General features: G+C 54.4%; 1 protein-coding gene across 1 annotated transcript in view; it reads left to right on the forward strand.

Moving 5' to 3' along the window:
• Positions 1-20,077, forward strand: part of JPH3 (junctophilin 3) — a 100,391-nt gene that overhangs the window by 43,448 nt on the left and 36,866 nt on the right. The gene's annotated exons all lie outside the window — the stretch shown is intronic.

The following is a 20,077-nucleotide window of genomic DNA, read 5'->3' on the forward strand; positions in this document are numbered from 1 at the left end:
GTAGGAGGGCGAGGGGGCGGGGGGCCCTTCTTGGTGCCCAGAAGGTGTTTGTGAGCCCAGTCTGTTCAGTCCTGCTGTCACTCAAGGCCTTGGGCTGGGCCCAGTTTGAGGCCTACACTGGTGTTTCTCAAACTGCCCCATGGAACCCTAGGGTTCCCTGGAGGTTCTCAGAAGTGACTGTGGTCAGGATTGGTGCAGAGGAATGGTTGATTTGTGGGGGTGTAGAGACCTACAGCCTCCTTAAACTGAGCAATGTCTCTTTGTTCTATATGCTGATGTTTAGCGTAAAATATTGGTGAATAAAGAAGGTGGTCTGTTCCATTGGTACAATGCATTGGAGCACTGCTGTGCTGGCTAGGAGGGGTGACACCACCAGGTGGGGGTGGCAGGTCCAGCACTGCAGGGCTGTGGGAGGCTGCTAGGAGCTGCCTCAGCTACCCAGACCTGCGATCTAGATTCTTCCGGGACCCTGAGAGATGGCAGCAGTTGGGAGGCCAATTGCGAGTGCCTGGCACGGGGCTCATGCAGGCCTGGTGCTTTGGGGGCACCCACTGTTCTGAATCAGCTGCATGACTTACTGAATTTGGAGTCCAGTGGGGCCTCTAGGCCCTAAGGAATGGATCCAAAGGTGACTGTCGGTGGGATCTATGTGGCTTGTGGGTACCTTTAGGGGTGGGTGCAGGGTGGGACCTTCAGGGCTGGAGGAAGGCGCCCAGTGTCTGGCTCCTGTGGAGGTGAGCGTGTGAGCCAGGGGCTGGTCCCAGCCAGGCTGTGGCCGGCAGGAGCCACCTGCTGCAGGTTGGAGGAAGTTCCCTTGTGGAAAGCCATGGGCCCCACAGGTAGACATTTGGGTTCTAAAGTAACTGTGAGGTTACTAAACGGCTTTGTCAAGACTTGAGAAGGCATTTCAGAAAACCCAGAGCCTTTGCTTTCCACCGGCATTTGCTTTCCTGGGCCAGACGAGGGCCCTTGGGGTAGCCCAGAGAGTCTTGGGGCAGGGATCTGGGAGCTGCGTGGGACGCCGTGGGCTGCCCAGGCAGGAGGCTTCCCGGGGGGACGTTCCCCTGCGTCTTTCTGGATGGTTTTGTGTTCTCAGCCAGGGGCAGACCTGGAATTCCTCCAGGAAAGCTCCCGGCTTGGGTGCGGCTCAGCCCTTCCCGACCTGTCGCTAATTAAAGTTCAGCCCATTTGGTTCTGATTTTCAGTGACCTTTGATCTACAGTGAAAAACAAAAATGGTGGCTGTGGTTTGTTGGCAGAATATGTTGCTCGCGACTTCTGTTGTTTCAGAGGGAATCAAGATCGATTCCAAGAAGCTGAAAGAAACATGGAATTACTACCTGACACTGAGGTCCAAAATCGCTGTTTGCCCCTCCCTGCTCCCTCAGAAATGTTCAGGCAGGGAAATAAGCAGGAGCCCACGTGTGACTACTCGTCTGGGGTTTTAAGAACAAATTAGAATCAGTAGTTATTTTTTCCATCATAAATGTAATACTTGTTCCACAGGAAAATAAATAACACCGAGAAGGGAGAAAGCAGCATTAGCTCTGGTCTGATGAATTGGCCGATTGCTCTTCTTGGCATTTTGGTGAATTTCTTTCCTCTGTGTTTTATTTTTCAACCCTTTCTATTTTGTGTAGTTGCTTTTTTGACCCTAGTGGACAAGAAGCAGTTTGGGGGGCTGGGGGACAGCGGCATCACGGAATTGAGGAAGCTCGTGGCAGCTCCCGTGTGACCTGCAGATTTGTTCATGAGTTCATTGGTTCATGAGTTCTCAGCAGCTGGAGGACTTAGCAGACAGTGCCCTGCAGAACTGAGCTTATTTCATAGCCTTGGCACTGGGTGGATGTCTGTAGGACTGGGGGGACATGGGACCTGAGACAGTTTTCAGACGAATTCCCCTAGACATGAAGAGAAGCGGGCTCCCATTAAGGAGCCAAGGTAGCATGGACAGGGCTGGGGGCAGCACAGGTGAGGAGCTGCCCCAAGGCAGGTTGTCAGCCTCTCTGGACCTTGGCTTCTAATCTCTGAAGGCCTGTGAAGCTTAGGTGGTAACAGCTCCCTTCCTGGGGCATCCAACCTCTTCCTGGAGTTTTGGGGGGTTCCCAGGGGCTCTGTGGGAGCATTGTTGGGGGAGATGCCTTCGTATAAGCGGGCATCATGCTGGGGTGAAAGGCCAGGGGCTGGGCTGGGAGGGCGAGAGCTGAGACCCATGCAAAGGAGCCGGGGCCAGGGTGGGGTGGGCACGGCTCCTACTGAGTCCCCAGCCCTTGGGACACTGGCCAGCCAGCCTTGGCATGGCCAGCGCCCCTGCGTCTCCTGGGGGAGCATTTTGCTTAATGGACAGAAGTACAGACAGACGGAGGGAGTGAGAGAGAAGGGACGGGTTTGCAGACTGGTGCAGCTGTGAAACTGATGGAGCCCACCCCCCTGCCAACCCCCCGACAGCCTTCAAGACCCAGCAGCCCGTGCTCCCTGGCGGATTGGGGCTTGCCTTCTGCACTGGTGGAGTCCGAGCTGACTCCATCCCTTCACCTGAGCAGGCATCGCAGGGAGGGAGGTGGTTCCTGCTTCCGCATGTGCACAGCTGGGGTCTTGGAGTGTAGTTACTTTGTGAGAAAGGGACTGGCTCACCCGCCGTGTCCTGCTGTCCACACACATGGCTCTGCACACCACTCACAGCCTCCACACCGCTGTGCACAGCCTGCACATCCATGGGCACCCGTGGAGCCAGGGTGTGTGGCTGCACAGGTGCACCCAGGTGGAGGGGGGTGTGGCCTGGGTGGTCTCCAGGTCACTGGAACTTAAAGTGTCCAAGAGAGGAGGTGTCAGGCCCCAAATGGGCACTAGGAACCGGCTTCTCACCCTTGTCTCTGAGACCCGCAGACCTGCATCCAGCCTGGGCTGTCGTGGCCAAGCGCCCCAGGCCGGTCGCCTCCCCTCTCTGGGCTGGGTTCACCACTGAAGGGGGGTGGGGCTCCCTGCTCCCTGTAGTGGCCCCGGCATGGGGCCAGGCCTGTGGTTGCACTGTCTCCATTGGCGTCATCCTCCCCCAGCCCTGCTGTGACAGGCATGGGAGCCAGGTGTGTTTGTGAGCTCACCGGGGTGACCCTCGGAGGCGGGAGGCTACACAGTATTTTTGGTCATCAGAGGATGGAGGATGAGCCTGCATTCTGGGCTGCAGGGCCTGGAGCTGTGCTTTCTCAGTGGACTTAGAATTTGGAAAAAAAGAAAAAAAAAAGGAGGGAACAGAGTCCGCTGCCCTGGAGAGTGAAGCTGATGAATGGCTGGCTCAGGCGCCCACAGCCCCAGGGCCAACCCTCCACTGGAGCGTGAGAGCGGCCGCACCACGTGGGCCGAGGAGTGACTGGCCCCGGGCGGGTTCCTGCCACTGTCACAGTCGAGAGATTCGAGGGAGCTGTAGGGCAGCTGACACTGTCCTCGCCCGCCCCGGCCCGCAGGGCTTGTCAGGCCGCGCGAAGTGAGAAACGGTTTGCCGTGTCCTCCGCGGAGTGCCAGGCCCTTCCCCGGAGAGCAGCTCTGCAGGGAAGGGACGTGGGTTTTCCTGGAAAAAGGGGCAGGAGGTGTGGAGTGCGGAGAGACTGAGGTCCTGTGTTGCTAAGGGGACTGGCCCCGGCCCTTGGCTGGGAGGGTGGGAGCTGGGACTCAGCCCAGGGTGGAGTCACTGTGGGTTCTAAGGCACACGATGCCCTCCCCGGCCATGTGACATCATTGTCTGGGATGCGCCCGGGGTTCGGAGCCTTCGAGGCTCTCCAGGTGCCTGGAGGGCTTGTAAACATGGTGGTCAGGCCCCACGCCCCAGACTTTGTCTTATCATGTCTAGGGGCCCCAGCACCTGCATGCTGACCTGGTCCCCAGGACGCAGATGCTGCCGGCCTGAGCGCCCCCGGCTCTCTCCTGTCTGGTGTGGGTGCTGCCGCCTGGAGGCCTCAGCCCCGCGGGGAGATGAGGCATCAGACATGCAACCACAACACGGGTCGGAGGCAGAGTCCAGCCCAGCAAGGGTGTGGTGGTAGAGACGAGGGAGGGGTGAAGCAGGTGGTTCCAGGAGGTCCCGTCTGGGTGAGACCCTCTGCTGCAGACAGGGGCGGGAGCCGGTGGCCCCGCAGAGCTGAGGTCAGGTGAGAAGGGGCTGCAGTCTCCTGTGCCGTTCTCCTGTGGGGTCAGCCTCCCCCAGTAGGAACTCCCACTAGTGAAAGTCTGAGATGGCTCCATCCTGCGGTGTCGCCTAGCAGCAGACCATAGGGCACCAGCCCCCCCGCCTTCACACACTCAAGGCGTTTTCATGGCGCATGTCCTGCCAGGAGGGCACACACAGGGCACCTGTGCACGGCGTTGCCTGTCCTGAACCCCTTGCTGTCCCCGGGCGGACACAGGAATTCATCACAGTCCTCCTCGAAGCCCAGGTTGCTCTAGAAGATGAAACTCAATTGCTGAACTTCATCTGCTGCTCACTAGAGGCCCTGGGTTGGGAATCAGAATGTAAATGTGTCACCCATCCTAGAGAGGAAAGCCCGCAGGTGACATGGCTGCATTTTCAACAGCCGAGCCCCTCTGCCGCAGCAACTCTCAGCCCCCTCATCCCCACCCGCCGTGGAAACCAAATAAAAGCAGAAAGCTCTGATGGAAGCCGAGCTGGGGGCGATGGGGCAGACTGTAGCCCATTTCTCCTTCCCGTCCCCCTCCCCACTTTGGCCCCTGGGACCTGCTCAGAACCCCAGGGTGAAGGTTCATGGCCCAGGAGATATCTCAAGTGTGACCCATTGGCTGCCTCTGCTGCGGGAGAGGGAGAGATGGGGTGGCCCATGTGAAAGCTATGCCTCCTGCAGCCCCGCGAAGCCTGCAAGGGCTCAGCCGGGATCTGATGGCGTCGTTTCTGCTGGGACCCCCTCTCTGCTGCGTCTCGTGCAAACGTTGCTGTGAAGAGATGCCAAGGGGTTTTGCAAAGCAGAAACCCAAGCTAAGAGGAGGAGAAGGGATTGTTCTGGGGGCTAGGCCTACCTTGATTCAGGGGGTTTCGCTTCACTGTGCTTTGCAGATGCTGTGTTTTTACAGGTTGGAGGTTTGTGGCGCCCGTGCCTGGAGCAAGCCTATCGGTACCATTTTCCCAACAGCACGTGCTCACTTCCTGTCTCTGTGTTACATTTTGGTAATTCTCACGGTATTTCAAGCTTTTTCATGATTATATCTGTTCATGGTGATCTGTGATCAGTGGTCTTTGAGGTTACTAGTGTGGTTATTTTGGGATGCCACACATCGCACCCATGTAAGACAGTGAACTTAATAAATGCTCTGTGTTCTGACCAATCCTCCAACCAGCCGCTCCCCCATCCCTCTTTCTCCTCTGGTCTCCCTATTACCTGAGACACAACAGTATTAAAATTAGGCCAATTAATAACACTACAATGGTCTCTAAGTGTTCATGTGAAAGAAGAGTCTCACATCTCTTACTTTAAATCAAAAGCTGGAAATGATTAAGCGTAGAGAGGAATGTGTGTCAGAAGCTGAGACAGGCCTCATGCACCAGGCAGCCTAGTTTTGAATGTAAAGGAAAAGTTATTGAAGAAAATTAAAAGTGCTGCTCCAGTGAATACATGAATGATAAGGAAGTGAAACAATGTTATTGCTGATATGGAGAAAATTTTAGGGTCTGAAGAGAAGATCAAACTAACCACAAGCCTGATCCAGAGCAAGGCTCAACTCTCTTTAATTCTGTGAATGCTGAGAGAGGTGAGGAAGCTGCCGAAGAGCTGGAAACGAGCAGAGGTTGGTTCATCAGGTTTAAGGAAAGAAGCCACTTCCAGAACATAAAGTGCAAGGTGAGGGAGCAGGTTACCCAGAAGATCTAGCTAAGATGGTTGATGAAGGTGGCTACACTAAACAGATTTTCAGTGTCGATGGAACAGCTTTCTATTGGAAGAAGATTCCATCTAGGACTTTCATGCTGGGAAGAAGCTAATGGCTGGATTTGAAGGACAGGCTGACTCTCTTGTTAGGGGCTAGCACAGCTGGAGATGTTAACTTGAAGCCAGCGTTCATTGTACATTCCAAAAATCCTAGGGCCCGTAAGAATTGTTTAAAATCCACTCTGTGCTCTAGAAATGGAACAACAAAGACCTGGATGGCTGCACGGCTTACAGCATGGTTTCCAGAATGGTTTTTAGCCCAGTGTTGTGATCTACTGCTCAGAAAAAGATTCCTTTTAAAATATTACTACTCACCCAGGAGCTCCCATGGAGATGCACAGGAAGATGAATGTTGTTTGCGTGCCTGCTAACACAACATCCAGCATTCAGCTGTGGATCAAGGACTAATTTTGACTTCCAGGTCTTATTATTTAAGAAATACATTTCGTAAGGCTGCCATAGATAGTGATTTCTCTGATGGATCTGGGCAAAGTCCATTGAAAACCTTCTGGAAAGGATTCACCATTCTAGATCCCATTAAGAACATTCGTGATTCAAGGGTGGAGGTCAAAATATCCACCTTAACAAGAGTTTAGAAGAAGTTGATTCCAGCCCTCATGGACGGCTTTAGGGGCTCAAGACTTCAGTGGAGGAGGGACTGCAGATATGGTGGAAATAGCAAGAGAACTGGAATTAGAAGCGGAGCCTGCCAATGGGACTGCATTGCTGCAAGCTCACGACCACACTTGAAAGACTGAGGAGTTGCTGCTTAGGGGTGAAACAAGAAAATGGTTTCTTGTGATGGAATCTACTCCTGGCGAAGATGCTGCAGACATTGTTGAAGTGACAGCAAAGATTTAGAATGTTCCTTCAACGTAGTCGATAAAACAGCAGCAGAGTTTGAGGGGATCGACTCCAGTTTCGAATGAAGCTCTACCGTGAGTCAAATGCTATCAAATAGCATCACATGCTACAGAGAAATCTTTTGTGAAAGGAAGAGTCCATTGATGCAGCCAACATTTTTTTTTTTTTTTTTTTTTGAGATGGAGTCTTGCTCTGTTGCCCAGGCTGGAGTGCAGTGGCACGATCTTGGCTCACTGCAAGCTCTGCCTCCTGGGTTCACGCCACTCTCCTGCCTCAGCCTCCCAAGTAGCTGGGACTACAGGCGCCTGCCACCGTGCCCAGCTAATTTTTTTTGTATTTTTAGTAGAGATGGGGTTTCACCGTGTTAGCCAGGATGGTCTTGATCTCCTGACCTCGAGATCTGCCCACCTCGGCTTCCCAAAGTGCTGGGATTACAGGCATGAGCCACCGCGCCCAGCCTGTTGTCTTATTTTAAGAAGTTGCCACCCCAGCCTTCAGCACTCACCATGCTGATCATCCACAGCCAAGCCACTTCAGACCCTCCACTGAAGGCTTAGATGATTGTTCGCATTTTTTAGCAATAAAGTATTTTAAAATTAAGATTTATAATTTTTTAAGATATAATGCTATAGCATGCTTAATAGACTACAATATAGTATAAACATAACTTTTTTTCTTTTTCGAGACAGGGTCTTATGCTGCTGCCCAGGCCGGAATGCAGTGGTGCCATCATGACTCACTGCAACCTTCACCTCCCGGGCTCAAGTGATCCTCCTGCTTCAGCCTTCCGAATAGCCTGTGGGGAGGGTGCACGCAGCTGGGCTAGGATGGCCTGGCTGGGGTCAGCCCCTGTCTGTCCTGGAGGCCAGGCAGGTGCGGAGCTTACGGAGGTGGCCACCTAGATGATGGTGCCTACTCTTGTGAGTTGAGGCCCTTGGATCTCCGTGGCAGTCAGCAGGACTGTGGTGGCAGCCCGTGTGCTGGTTGTCAGCTGATGTCCCTGTCTGTGATTTTTCCCTGTGAGCACAGCCTTGACTGGGCGTGTAGATCCGAGGTGACAAGTCCTGGGCACCTCTGCCACTCTTCCTCCTGCCCTGCACCCACTACAGACACAGCTAATTGGTGGCTGCATTGAGAATCTTGTTGCCAGGCAGGCCCTTCTATCGGCTCAGGACTGTCCTGCGGGCATAGCGGGAGGTGAACTGCACGGGGAAGCTGAGGCCTGGTTGCTAAGGAGGGCAGTGCCTGGTGTCCAAGCCAGTCAGTGCCTGGGGGGGACTAGAACTCTCACCCAGGCCTCTGCTCTCAGTCCTGTTCCTCCTCTCACACCCTTCATACCCAGGCTGGGCTCAGGGATCCTTGTTGATCATGGCCTTGAAATGTCCTCTGAACAGCGTTGCTCTGGGGGTGTGCAAAACCCAGGGTGAGACCTGCTCAGAAAGGGGCTTCCAGATCCCTTTGTGTCTCCAGCACCTGCCATGTGCCTGCCCCAAGCTGGGGTCTGTGAGCTGTGCCTCGGGGCCCCTGCCTGTCCCCGCTCTGCTCTCCGCTGTGGCTTGCTGGCTGCAGGGTTCTCTAGTGAGTGAGGGATCCCCGCTGGCTATGCCTGGAGCTGAGGGTGGAGGGAGGCCCAGCAGGAAGCCCCACAGGTAGGCCCCAGTGAGGGTGAATTATCTACAGGAAAGTTGCCTGGGACACTCTAATGGGCCGTCTAGGAAACGCAGCCTTTAAGGACCTGAAATGGAGGGGGATATTTTTGGTTTTTAAAATTTATTTCTCATTAAAATTATAACACATCCTTGTAAAAATATTAAAACAGCGAGACAGATGTGTCAGGGGTTATGTATATGAAGGAGGTAGCACAGTTCCCATCACAGGGGTGTGCTTAGGGTCCCCCTAAAGTTCATGCCAGTGAATGTGATCGTGACTGTAATTGGAAATAGGGTCGTTGCAGATGTAATTAATTAAGATGAGATCCCACTGGAGTTGAGTGGGACTGGTGTCCTTAGAGGAGAAGAGACACACACACACACAACGCCACATGGGACAGAGGCCTGCTGTCTACACCCATGCAGAGGAGACAACAAGGAGAGTGAGGCATGACCCCTGCCCAGGAGACCTGCCTCCGGGAAGGCAGCCAGCTACCCATGTTCGCTGTGGTCATCTCTGCAGGTGCCAGAATGGCAGAGCGGCAGTCTGATCACTCTACTCCATTGTGTGAGAGTCCCCGGGATGATGACCAGGCTCCCCAGCAAGATATGTGGCCCTCCTGGAGTTCTGGCCTTGTTTTTGGCTGTCGCCTGGCTGATATTCTGCACATCTGCCCACCATCCTTTGGACGGTCCACGAATACATTGTGCCTTCCTCTTTGCATATGCTGGTCCCTCTGCTGGAAATGCCCTTCCTTCTTAGTGAGCTCCAATGCATCCCTCGAGACTCAGTTCAGATGCGCCTCTCTGGACTCATCCCCAACTCCCAGACGGGGTTGGCTGCTCCCTTTTTCAGATCCTGAAACACTTACTTTCCCCCCTTTATGTGGGCATTTATCTTCTAGTACAGTTTTTCTGTACTGTCGGAATTGTGAGTTCCCTGAAGCTAGGTCAGCTTCCTTCTCAGCATTCAGCAGGCGGTGGGGGAGGAGGGAAGGAGAGGAACTTTCTAATAAAGATGAACACCTCTTCGTGGTTAGGCGTGGTCAGACCAGCCCGTGCCTGTGCGACCTGCTGCAAGCCTTCACCTCTCAGAACCTCAGTTTTCTCATCTGAGCCTCAGGCACGACAATCTGCTAGACTCTGCTTCCCGGTGGCAGCTGGGGAATGGGATGGGAAGGAGCCCTGGGATGCTCAGGTCGTCTCTGCCAGCAGAACGTCCCCAGAGTCATGACCATCAGCATCTCAGCCTCGCTGCTTTTACCTTGGGGTCCGCAGGGGCAGGGCGCAAACCCTGCACGCTCACTGCGCAGTAACCTGCAGGGGCTTCTCCAGCAGCACCTCTGAGGCCTGCCTACCACGTGGAGATGCTGCTCCCGTGAGCTCTGACCGCTGCTCTGCCCTCTTCTCACAGGAACCAGTGACCACTCGGCCCGGCGTAACCACACATGTCCACTGGTCACCTGGTGGCTTTCGACAAGAACGTGTGATAAATCCCTGCCGGAGTGTGGCTCCGGGAATACGGGAATACGCTGTCACCGCAAACAGCTCCTCTTTGTTGCAGGCGCCCGGGGGCATGGCCCGGCGAGTTTCCTTAGCCAGGGGCCAGTTTGTCTGGGGTCAGTGGGCAGCGCCTGGGAGTCGCGTGTCTCGAATGGGGCCCTGCTTGGTTTCTCCTTGAAGGTCTGGCAGGGTCAGACCCTGCATCAGCAGTAACCGCGGAGATGGGAGAGCCGAGTCTGCTGCTGTGGGCTTCCTGAGCCTTCCTGCCACCCCCGCCAGGGCTGTTGGGCTGCATATTCGAGGCACACAGCCTGCCAGGCCCTCCGGCTTCCCTGCGTGGCCACCAGGGAAAGTGGCTTCACTTTGCTGAGCCTCTGTCTCCTTGGTTACAAAACAAATAATTTTATTTTTTGAGACAGGGTCTCGTTCTGCTCTGTCCCCCAGGCTAGAGTGCAGTGGTACGATCATAGCCCACTGAAGCCTCGATCTCCTGGGCTCAAACGATCCTCCCACCTCAGCCTCCTGAGTAGCTGGGACCGCAGGCATGCACCACCACACCCAGCTAATATTTTTATGTCTTGTAGAGATGGGGTCTCACTATGTTGACCAGGCTGGTCTCCAACTCCTGGCCTCAAGAATTCTCCTGCCTCAGCCTCCCAAAGTGCTGGGATTACAGGCGTGGGCCATTATGCCCGGCGAATAATGTTCTATTTTAATTTCCTGTATTCCCTAAATAGTCATAACCATTTTCCAAGGGCGGTATTCAGAACACGTAACCAGTGCAGTGCAGGCACCAGCCCACGTCCCGGCCCCCCGTGTGGGGAACCAGTCTGGCCATCTCATGGTCCCCGCGTCTGCTCTGCCTGCCTCGTAGGAGGCTCTGGATTGAATGAGGTTCGACAGAAAGTGCTGACTGTGAGCCTGGCCGAGTCCGCTTGGGGGTCTCACTTGCCACTCTGCTGCTGTCACCGCGCCGTTCCCTTTGCCCACATGCCCTCCAGGCCTCTGCACAGATGTCCTGAGTGGGACTGCTGGGAGTGGGGCATTGCTGCGTGGCAGTGGAGCCTCGATAGTGGGTCTCTCGGGGGATTGTTGGCAAGCTGCACCGCTTGAAAGTTAACCGATCGGGGTGCATGGCATGAACTTCCCTTCCTGAGCTGGTCAGCCCAGTGTATGCTGTGAGCCAGGAGCCCTGAGGGCGTCTCTGCCTGCCTGTCTCAGAGAACACTCATTGTTGCAGGTGCCGTGACACCTATTTTACAGCCCAGGAAACAGAGACTTTCATGCTGTTCCTTCCAGCTGAACCGAACCCTCGGCTGGAGTCACTCCAGAAGCCGCAGGCAGGAGAGTTCCCACAAAGGACTGGATGCAAACCTTCCTGAGACGGGGGGTGGGTTAGGATTCCAGCAAAGGAAGCTCAACACCAGAGTGGCCAGTCCATGGCATTTGTTGGGGGATTTACAGAGGGGGCTTCAGCTTCCTCATGGGAATGGGGAGATGAGCCACGTTCTGCCCTGGTATATCTGCAACGATGGAATCGGATTACAGAGTTCATATGAGGGTGAAGGAACTTGGCTCAGGGCCGGGCCCAGTTTCCAGGCTTGATCTTGCAGTGTTTGGGGGCAACAACCTGAATAAGTGAATCAGTCAGTGCCTGGGAACATTCAAGGCCCTGGCTTGGGTTCAAGCCTGCAGGAAAAATGTGCAGCTGGCAGGTCAGGGGCAGTTAGGACAGAGGAGGAGGAGGAGGAGGAACGGGGGCCCCTACCTTCTGTGGGCGTGTGCTCTTCTGTCTGCTAGCGTCCGCCTTTCTCCTCTGCCTTGTGGCTCAGCTTGGACTGCTTAACAAAATACCGTAGACTGGGCGGCAGAAATGCATTTTCTCCCAGTTCTGAAAGCTGGACAGTCCCAGTGCACGGTGCCTGTGGGGTTCCCACAGGGGCTCGCTCCTCGGGCTCCTCCTTGCTGTGTTCGTGGGGCTTTCCTTGGTGCATGGAGAGGATCTCCCTCTCTTCCTCTTATAAGGCCACCAGTCCCATCAGATTAGGGCCCCACCCATATGGCCTCGTTTAACCTTAATTATCTCCTTAAAGGCCCTATCTCCACATATAGGCCCTTTTCGGAGTGGAGGCTTCACATAGGAACCTGAGGGGGACTCAGCCTGGAGCACCTGGTGTGTTAGGAGGAGGCCAGGCCAGCGCTGAGCACCCTGCCTGTGGGTGAGCCCTGCTTCTCAAGGAACAGTAATAAATAAAAAGGAGGAAGCCAAACTGACCAGACCTAAAATAACAGCATCTTAAGGTCTGACACCTGCCACGGCATGAATGAGCCTGAGAACGTGATGCTGAGTGAAGGAAGCTTGTCACAAAAGGACAAATGTGGCATGTGAAATCTAGAACAGGGAGATTCATGGGGACAGGGAGTGGACTGGGTTACCAGGGGCTGGGGTGGGAAGAACGGGGAGTGGCTGCTTCGTGGGTGTAGGGTTTCTATTGAGGGCGACGACAGTACCCTGCAAGTAGACAGGTGACCGATGCGCAGCATTGAATGTACTGAATGCCACTGAACTGTGAACTTTAAAATTGTTAAAGTGGCAAGTTTTATGTTATGTTTTAAAAATCATATATAAAAAGGATGTTGTATTAAAAGAGAAGAACTCATTTCTCTCAAGTACCAGTCACTCAGTGTGGAGACTGCTCTGTGAGGTCACTGTGCCCAGGCCTCTTCTGTCTTGAGCTACTCCATCTCTGGGGTGTGACCCTAGCTTACCCCCATGACCACAGGAAGACCACGAGCTGGTCATTTAAGGATGCAACCCAGGAGTTGCCCCGAGGACTGTGCTCACATTCTGTTGGCCAAAACTCGGTCACGTGACCACACCTAGCTGCAAGGGAGGCTGGGAAATGTAGTCCTTAGTCTGGGGGCATGTGCCTGGCTGACAATGGGGCTTCAGTGCTGTGGGAGAGGAGGAGCTGGTGGCTGCCAGGGGATGGACAGCTGTCTCCACCACACCTGGCCTCACAGTGGTCATGCTCCAGGACATAAATGTCCCCTCTGCGGCAAAGTCTTCCTGGGTGTGGAGGGGACTGGGGGCCCACACCCTTGTCTTCACAAGATGGCCTCCTACTCCAGAAGGCACCATGCAGCCCTTGCTTCAGTGTGAAGATGCCGCCTGTGTGTTAACGGGCCCGACGCCAACCTGGGTGCAGGGCAGGTATTCAGCAAATGGTGAATGGACACCAGGGAGCTGGCTACTAAAGTGACCTCCTGAGGTCACAGGGCTACCAAACAGTGCACGGCATTTGCACCCCAGCTCGGGTGTCCCGGCGGGGATTCTGCGTTCTCTGCCTTTGAGAAAAGAGTGGGAGAGTTAGGACAGGAATTTTCTCTGTTTCCCTCCCTCTCTCCTCCCCCTCTTCTCTCCCTCTCTTTTTCCCTTTCTCTTTTCCTCCCTCTCTGTCCCTCCCTCTTTTTCCTATCTCCCTATCTGCTTTGCTCTCTGTTTCTCTCCTATTTTTCTCCATCTCTCTTCGTCCTTGTCTCTTTTTCTCGCTCTCTGTCACTCCATTTCTGTTTTTGTTCCCCCTTCTCTCTCTCTCCCCAACCCGCTGTTTCTCTATCTCTTCACCTGTGGATTCCTGAAACAGACCCAGGGCATGATGTAGTGGAAGGCAGGCCCCAGAGGCGTCCAGGTGACACCGTGTGGGCGTTTGTAAAGCAGGAAGCCCCGGCAGGTGGAGCAGGAGGACTCACCCCCCTGCAGTGGGTGGTCAAGAAGAGCTGCCTTTCCTAAGCCCCTCTCTCCTCCAGCCACCCCTCACCTGGGGCCTGATGAGAGGGACATGGCAGATTGGGGCTTGCTGTGGGGCTGGCACTGAGGCAGGGATGGGTGGCCTCCCAGCCCCCATTTCCTCCTCTCCAAACCCAGCCATCCCAGTTAGTTATTTGCCCAGCAGGGCAGCTTGACTGGCTAGTGCCTTGCTGTGTAATAAGCAGCTGAGTAAGGTTGCAATTGCCGGAGGCGGGGGCGCAGTTGCAGACCTGGGCGGTCACTTAGCCCGGGACAGCTGCAGCAGCCACAGCGAAAGCCATGCAGCCCGCCCCATGCCTGGCCTTGTCGAGACGGCTGCTGAAACAGACGGGTGTGGTGGCTCATGCCTGTAATCTCAGCACTTTGGGAGGCCAGAAGTAATCTCAGCACTTTTGGGAGGCCAAAGCAGGCGGATCACTTGAGGTCAGCAGTTAGAGAGCAGCCTGGCCAACATGGCAAGATCCCCTCTCTACTAAAAATACAAAAAAATTCAGCCGGGTGTGGTGGCAGGCACCTGTAATCCCAGCTACTCGGGAAGCTGAGGCATGAGAATCACTGGAACCCGGGAAGCGGAGGTTGCAGTGAGCCAAGATCGTGCCGCTGCACTCCAGCCTGGGTGACAGAGTAAGACTGTCTCAAAAAAAAAAAAAAAAAAGAAAAAAAAGAAAACTACACACACATACACACAACATAAAATGTATGATTTTGGCCAGGCACAGTGGCTCACGCCTATAATCCCAGCACTGGGAGGTTGAGGTGGGTGAATCACTTGAGGTCAGGAGTTCTGGACCAGTTTGGGCCAACATGGTGAAATTCCATTTCTACTAAAAATACAAAAATTAGTAATGTATTAGTGGGCGTGGTGACGGGCACCTGTAATCCCAGTTACTCAGGAGGCTGAGGCAGGAGAATCGCTTGAACCCAGGAGATGAAGGTTACAGTGAGCCAAGATAGCACCACTGCACTCTAGCCTGGGCGACAAAGCAAGACTCCATTTCAAAAAAAAAAAAAAAAAAAGGACGATTTTAACCATTTTTAAGTGTACAGTAAGTGGCGTTAAGCATGTTGTGCAACCATGACCGCCATCTATCTCCAGAACCCCTTTCACCTTGCAGAAATGACACCCTGGACCCTTTAAACACTAACTCCCCCTCCCAGATTCCCTCCCGTAGCCTGGGGATGAAGCATCTAGCAGCTGCTGTCTGGGGGGGGATAGCATGGCCCTGCTCCGTCCCTTCTGGGCCCATTGAGCTCTGCTGTGAAGCAGATTCCTTTCCTCGTCCCTGTCACTCCTAGTGTGGGGGTCGGGGGGCACCAAGCCCCAGCCCTGCCACCTGGAAACCCTGGGCAAGCAGCATCACCTCCCTGTGCCTCAGTTTCCTCATCTGTAAAGAGGAGCTGAGGACAGGACCTGCCTCCGAGGCTGGGGAGAGACGGCGGTGCACAGGGACCAGCTGTGCATCTCAGTCATATGGAGAGAACTTTCCAGGCCAATGGCGTCCCTCTGAGAAAGACTCTCCCTGGATTCTGTTTCAGAGAGTTGAGCCTTTCCCCAGAGCAGATGCTCTGAAACCGTCTCAGGTGGACAGACGGGGCTGCAGGGAAGGCACAGAGGACTTCCTGGGAGTGAGGTTTCCTGGGATTGAGTCCCAGCCCTGCTGTAGGGCTGGAATGAAAGGGGCTTTCCCAGAGAACCTCTCCCAGGACTCTGTCCCCAAGTGGCCAAGCTAATTCAGTTCTGTGCTCCCCTTTTGCCCACCCCCACCAGAGGCCACAGGCAGGACTGGGCGCCACTGCCCATGCTCCTGTCCTGGGACAGCACCATGGTCCCAGGTCAGTGCACCAGGGTCTGGCACATGTCCACTGTAGTCACCGCAGCCCTCCCAGTCTCCCCGTTTTGTAGAGGAAGCCACAGCTCGGGGCGAAGCCACACCTCTCAGTGGACAGGTGAGTCTCTGCCCCCCCACCAGCTGCCTCTTCCACAGATGGACCCCCATTACACTGTCACATTGCCTGTCTGAGCCTCACTGTGCTAGTCTGTAGGAGGGGGCACCTCCTCATGGGCCATCCACATAAGGCTGGAGACAAACAGCTCTGCCCAGTTATGGGAGTCCCATGCCCTCCAGGACACATCCAGGCAGATCTCCCATAGCCTATCACGGTTCCTCCAAGACTCAGTTTTCCCATCTGTCCAATGGAATGACAATGGCACAGGCTGTGAGAATCCCTTATCCAAAATGACTGGGATCAGAAGTGTTTCAGATCTTGGCTTTCTTTAAGTTGTAGAATATTTGTATGCACATAATGAGATATCGTGGGGATGGGACCCAAGACTAAACACGAAATTTGTGATACATAAGTTTCTGGAGGCTCCAGGAAGAATGCGTTCCTTGCCTTTCCCAGCTTCCAGAGGCCGCCTGCGTTCCTTGGCTCGAGCCCCCTCTTCCACCTTCAGAGCCAGCAGGGCGGCCTCTCCTCTCGTCTCCGACCTCCTGCCTCCCTCTTACAAGGACCCTTGTGGTTCAGGGTCATCTGATTATCCACCCAGATAATCCAGGGTCATCTCTCTGTCTCCTGATCCTTAACTCAGTCATATCTGCAAAGTCCCTTTTGCCACATAAGGGGACACATTCACAGACGGGTTCTGGGGATCAAAACAGAGACATCTTTGAGGGCTGTGATTCTGCTGACCACGCCCTCTTCTGGGCCTGCCCTTTGGACCTGCAGATAGCAGTGGACTCTCTTTAGGGGGAGCAAAGCCTCCCGCTCTGAGCATGGGCTGGACTTTGGGGGTCCAGGACTGGGGAGGGGTCGATATTGTAGGTCACCACCATGTATGACTGTCCAGGGAGGCTGGGCGAGGAAAGAGCCGAGGGTCTGACCGGGGTAGAGCCGAGAAACACACCCCCCTTTCTCCGGAAGGCCAGCCATGTCTGCTCAGAGACGAAGAGTCACGGGACAGCCCTGTCCAAGAGCAAAGACCCCTCCAAGAGCAGGGTGAGCACCTCGGAGAGTTCCCCACAGGCCGCCACGGGGCGGGGAGAGAATTCATGGGGCTTAGAAGGGGAACATACGATGCTGTGGTTTTCACTGCCTCTGGATGAAACTCAGCATTTCCCCAATTACGAAGCCAGGGCCTTGGCCCCCAACAGGAAGCCTGGATTATTCCATTGCATCACACTCACATCCCATCTGCTGAGGGGCATGTAGGTCCCCACTACTCCTGAGTGACAGTTGATTTTACGCTCACGGATTCATCGTGTTGTTTAGTATGTTAATTCAGACGGATGTGCGTGGCTGTCTCACAAATTTGATTTTTAAGCAATTTAACATTTCAAAATACTTGGTTTCCTTTGTAACCCTGCACCTTTTATTTTCTGTACCTACAGTCATCCCTCAAGAGGGATCCGTAGGCCTCCCCTGCCTGCCCTGGGCATAGGAACATCCCAAAGCCCCGGTCCCAGAGCCTGGGCTCTGCTGCTGTTTCTCTGTGACTTGAGGCAAGATATCCTACGTTGCCGAGATAGCAGCCCGCCTGCCTGGGGAGGCGTGTGTCAGGCACCCGGTGTACTCTGTCAATGTTTGAGGGTCAGTGGGCGCCGAATGAATGGTTTCTGTCAGCAGCACGTTCTGCATCTCCTAAAACCAAAACCAAAGGACAGCCGGATTCTCCCTACTGCCTGACTTCACTAGGCTTACGTCTGATTTTTTTTCAGCACCGTCAGCATATGGGCCTGGGTTTATTTTATGGTTGTTTATAGTGGAATTGGGTGTAGTATCCTGATTTGTTTTCCAGGATGTTTGTTTTGGGGTCAAGGGTCTTTGGTGTGGATGAGGCGGGAGAACCAGGCTTGAGTGAGGCTCTGCCGTCCTTTCCTGGCCCCCTGGTTGGCCCCTCCAGAGTCTGTCCTGGTCATGGACCCCAGTCCCCACCGAGCCATGCTGAGAGTTTGGGAGAAGTGCACACCTGCCTTGGGGGCTTGACTGGCAGGCTGCTTTCCTCTGGTTCATCTTGAAGTTAAAATGTAGCTCAGACCCTCCTCAGCCCCCACGCAGGGTTGCAACCTCCTCCATCTGTCTCGCTGTGAAATCCACCCTCCAGGGGGCAGCCTGGGACCTGGGATGGCCCTCCCTGCCTGAAACCTTTCAGGCCTTCCACTGCCTGCAGGGAAAAGCACAGGCTCCTTTCATGGACTTCCAGCACCCCTTTGGGGATGCTGCTGCCTGGTTTGTAAGCCCTGAGCTGACTAATCTCAGCCGTCACATGCTGCTGGGCTCCAGCCTGTCTCTTTGGACCATAAAAACGCCATGTTGGGTTGGCAGGATAAGTAGGCAAGTTTTGATCCAGGGCTACAGATTTCCTGGTTGTATTGTTTCAAGGTTAATTTTTTCTTTTTCTTTTTTTTTTTTTTTTTTTTTGAGATGGAGTCGCACCCTGTCACCCAGGCTGGAGTGCACTGGCACCACCTCAGCTCACTGCAACTTCTGCCTTCCAGGTTCAAGCAATTCTGCTGCCTCAGCCTCCCAAGTAGTTGGGACTACAGGCCCGTGCCACGTGTCCAGCTAATTTTTGTATCTTTAGTAGAGACAAGGTTTCACCATGTTGGTCAGGCTGGTCTCGAACTCCTGACCTCAAGTGTTCCACCTGCCTCAGCCTCCCAAACTACTGGGATGTGCCACTGTGCCCAGCCAAGGTTAATTTCTTGATAGTGAGAGTTGGACAGTCAGTTTTGCTACAAAGCTTGTTTTGAAAATGAGAGTTGGTTCCAGCATGATTGATATATCAGGGAATAGTTTGAAGATAACACAAGTTTCCTGTTTTCCTTTGTGAGATTTCACCCACCAGAAGCACTGGGTGAACACAGCCACTGCCCCCAGCCGGCCTGATGCGCGTGTGTTCACATAGGAACACACAGGATGCATACGCACCTCACATAGCCCCAGCTGCCCCGGGCACCCCATCCTCGTCAGGGCACAAATTCTGCCTGTCTCCACTGCACCGTCTCTGCCACTCTGCACCAGCTCTCCAGCCCACCTCCCTCAGTAAACTTACAGCGTTCTCAAGCCCAAGTGCCGTGTTTATGTGTCTGTGAACCCCTTGACATGTGAAGCCATGCTGCCGTTTTTATTAGGGTTCCTGTCTGTTTTGAGTGCCCTTCCCCTAACCCCATTCCCCGACAAGCCCTGTGGTTTTGACTGTGTGGTTTTGCATGCAGTGATTTCTAGGAATGCAGACGTCGAGTTGTAGCGGAATCGACTCTTCTGTGCTCATGTGAGGGAATGGCCTTGTTTTGAGGAAATATGCGCTGAAGTACTCAGGGGTTAAAAATCATACGGCCAGCCGGGCGCGGTGGCTCACGCCTGTAATCCCAGCACTTCGGGAGGCCGAGGCAGGTGGATCACGAGGTCAGGAGATTGAGAGCATCCTGGCTAACATGGTGAAACCTCATCTCTACTAAAAATACAAAAAATTAGCTGGGCGTGGTGGCGGGCGCCTGTAGTCCCAGCTACATGGGAGGCTGAGGCAGGAGAATGGCGTGAACCGGAAGGCGGAGCTTGCAGTGAGCCGAGATGGCGCCATTGTACCTCCAGCCTGGGCGGCAGAATGAGACTCCATTTCAAAAAAAAATCATATGGCCGGTCAGGCGCAGTGGCTCACGCCTGTAATCCCAGCAGTTTGGGAGGCTGAGGTGGGCAGATCACTTGAGGTCAGGAGTTTGAGACCAGCCTGGCCAACATGGTGAAACCCTGTCTCTACTACAGATAAAAAAATTAGCTGGGCGTAGTGGCACATGCCTGTAATCCCAGCTACTCAGGAGACTGAGGCAGGAGAATTGCTTGAACCTGGGAGGCGGAGGTTGCAGTGAGCTGAGATCGCGCCATTGCCCTCCAGCCTGGGCAACGAGAGTGAAACTCCATCTCAAAAAATAGTAATAATTCGGCCGTCTCCTCGGCGAGTGGAGCCTGAGGCCAGGGTGGAAAGGAGCTCCATGGTAAGCCACCCCGAAGTGAAGGCCACTGGCCCTCCTCATCCTTGCTGTGGTGTGGCGGTGTGGGTGTATGACCCATAGCTCACATGTAGAAAGACGGAGGCCCCGGGGGCTGTGTGACTTGCCCAGGGTCCCAGCTAGCAGGTGGCAGAGCGAGACCTGTATGCAGAGGCCCGAGGAAGCGTCATGAGGACCCAGGTCACCAGTGCATCTCCAGGGTGAGCCTCACCCCTGCCCAGCGCATTTGCCTGTCCCCTGAAACCGCCACCACACAAAGCCATGTGCATCTTCACAGCAGGAGGCATCTCCACCATCTGTTTGCTCCTGTTTGACA

This window comes from Pongo pygmaeus, chromosome 18 (assembly GCF_028885625.2).
Source record: "Pongo pygmaeus isolate AG05252 chromosome 18, NHGRI_mPonPyg2-v2.0_pri, whole genome shotgun sequence".
Lineage (NCBI taxonomy): Eukaryota > Metazoa > Chordata > Mammalia > Primates > Hominidae > Pongo > Pongo pygmaeus.